The sequence below is a fragment of the Macrobrachium rosenbergii genome, chromosome 24 (assembly GCF_040412425.1).
Source record: "Macrobrachium rosenbergii isolate ZJJX-2024 chromosome 24, ASM4041242v1, whole genome shotgun sequence".
NCBI classification, from domain to species: Eukaryota; Metazoa; Arthropoda; class Malacostraca; order Decapoda; family Palaemonidae; genus Macrobrachium; species Macrobrachium rosenbergii.
In genome coordinates, this window is record NC_089764.1 from 1,758,814 (window position 1) to 1,761,313 (window position 2,500).

Consider the following 2,500-nt stretch of genomic DNA (forward strand, 5'->3'; position numbering starts at 1 on the left):
TACTTTTGTTTTTGTCTATATCAATTTTAGTTTATGCTGTAAAGGGGGGGCCTCTAATTTTGAAACACCTGTATATATATATATATATATATATATATATATATATATATATATATATATATATATATATATATATATATATATATATATATATATATATATATATATATATATACTAAAAGGACCTCATTCAAACTGGATGGTATCTAATGGAGTATTTATTAAAAAAAAAAGTTACAAGCTTTTTCTTGGACAAACAGTCCACTTATCAAGTATCCGTACAGCTGTATTTATATCTGTGTGCTGGGTACTTTTAATCCTATAGTCGCCTGGCTCCTCCTGTGTGACCCCCACCCCCTCGTGATCTTGGCCTTTCTCTGCCCCCTTCTTCTTCCAGGTGTCCGTTTTCCGTGCATTCTCTTGCGTTTTTCCTTCGTTTCCTTGCTACTGTGGAGTGTATGATTTTTCTAGATATGCTGTCTTCAAAGCCGTTTCCGGTGTTCCCTGCCATTGTGTTGTTGGCGCATGTTATGAAGGTGTTCTCTACAACCAGTCTGGCCGATTTGTTGGTGTTCCTGTACAGAAAACTCATATTTTCCCAGTCTATTTTAGAATCATTTTCCCAACAGTGTTTGGCAACTGCCGACGTCTGATTATAGTGCCTTATGTTCTGCAGGTGTTGTTTGCTTCACTCTTTGCATGATTTGCCAGTTTCGCCATAGTACCCATCTTCACAGTCTAGACACGCTGCCATATATAACCCCCTCTAATCTCTTCCCCCTCTACCGCCTTTTTGTTTCTAACTATTTTATTCCTAATGGTGTTTTTGTAGCTGCCTATCAATTTGAAATTATCTAGCTTTCTGTTGATGGGTCCAATAGAGTTGTTGTCCGGGACTGTAATTATTTTCTTCCCTACCAAATGTTCCTTTTCTATCCTTTCCCTCTCCCCAAAATAGTTTTTCCTTGCCTTGGTGTGTGCCCACTCCCACCAATACTTACGGTAGCCTAATCTCTTAAAACAGCTAAAGAGAGACATGCACGTCTTATAAGTAATCTTGAGTCAAAGACACAAGAGATGGTCGAGAGAAGGAATGTGGAGTCAGATGGCACAAGAGTTGTGGTTGGGGATAATGTGTCTTTGAAGATTAATGTCAGAAATGACTTGAATTACAAGTCAGGTCCCAAGTTTGAATTGCCATTTCGTGTTATACAAGAGAACAGAGGAAATAGGTTCGTAGTTTTAAATGAAAGAATGGAGTAATGAAGTTAACACACATATCTAAGATTAAATGAACAACTTTAATGATTGGTGTTTTTTTTTTGAGAATTTATTATTGTGTTTTTCTTTCTCATTTCTTTTTGTTGAGGTTAAGCAGTTATTTAAGGGTTTCTTTTTCTCCTCTGTTTTCAGATGCGGGGATTTAGCATAATTTTTCAAATCTTGTAAAACGAAAGTTTTGTACCATTTGGGTTATGGGTAGCAGGTGGGTATTTGTATCATTTGGGTCCTTTGTATCATTTGTATCTTTGGATCCTTTCTTGTGGTAGAAATAGGAGGCGTAAAAGAGCGGTGGCTGCTTTGGCTATGGAGGTGACAGCATTGACCGTAGCAACGATTGGTGGGTGGCAATCACGAACCTGTAGAAGGTTGAGGCATTAGAAGCTGAGGTAGCTGATCAAGAAAGAGTTTTGGAAAAGTTATGTAGTAGTGACGTAGAGTTACATAAGCGTCTTGAAGATTTGAGAAAAACGTACAGTGTGTTACAAGTCATTGTTCAGCGGGTTAGGGGTAGCCTAGATTTGACAATAGCTCTGTTTACAGTTCATACGGCGATATTGAATATTGAGAAAGAGACTGAATCATTGCTAGCAGAGATCAAATCTCAAGTAAAAGAGGTAATAGTGGCATCAGAAGGGCGTATTTCTGAAGATATTTTACCTTTGGGGTGTAATCAGTTTTGATGAATGTAGCTTATAAGTCTGGGTCCAACATAATTTTCACAGGTAGTGGTTTATATAGATACTATCTGATAATAAAAGTATGTTTATCAGACAGGGGTTAATTGTGGAGATTCCTGCTAGTGCTAAGGACCCATTTCATAGTTGTATAATAAGACCTTTTCCTAGAACATATAATAATACAGTAGTGATGTTAGAGGGACTAGAAACAATGTGTATTATATGGAGTAAGGTTCAATCAGTAGCTATTGATCATAAGGACAGATGTACATTGGTCCATAATAAGTAAATTTATGAAAATAAGGGGCTTGTTTTAAGCGATATAGTTTCAGGGGGTTGTGAGTTTCAATTGACACATGACGTGACTGCTACAAAATGTTCATTTATACCAGTTCCTAATGACTGTATGGTGATGCCATTAGAAATGACTTCAGCAATATTTTGCAAGATCTGCAGGCTAACTGAGAACTGCCACAATACTTGGACATCGTTCGTTTTGGAAGGATCACGACTTTTTGATGGAGCATGGAGAATAGTGT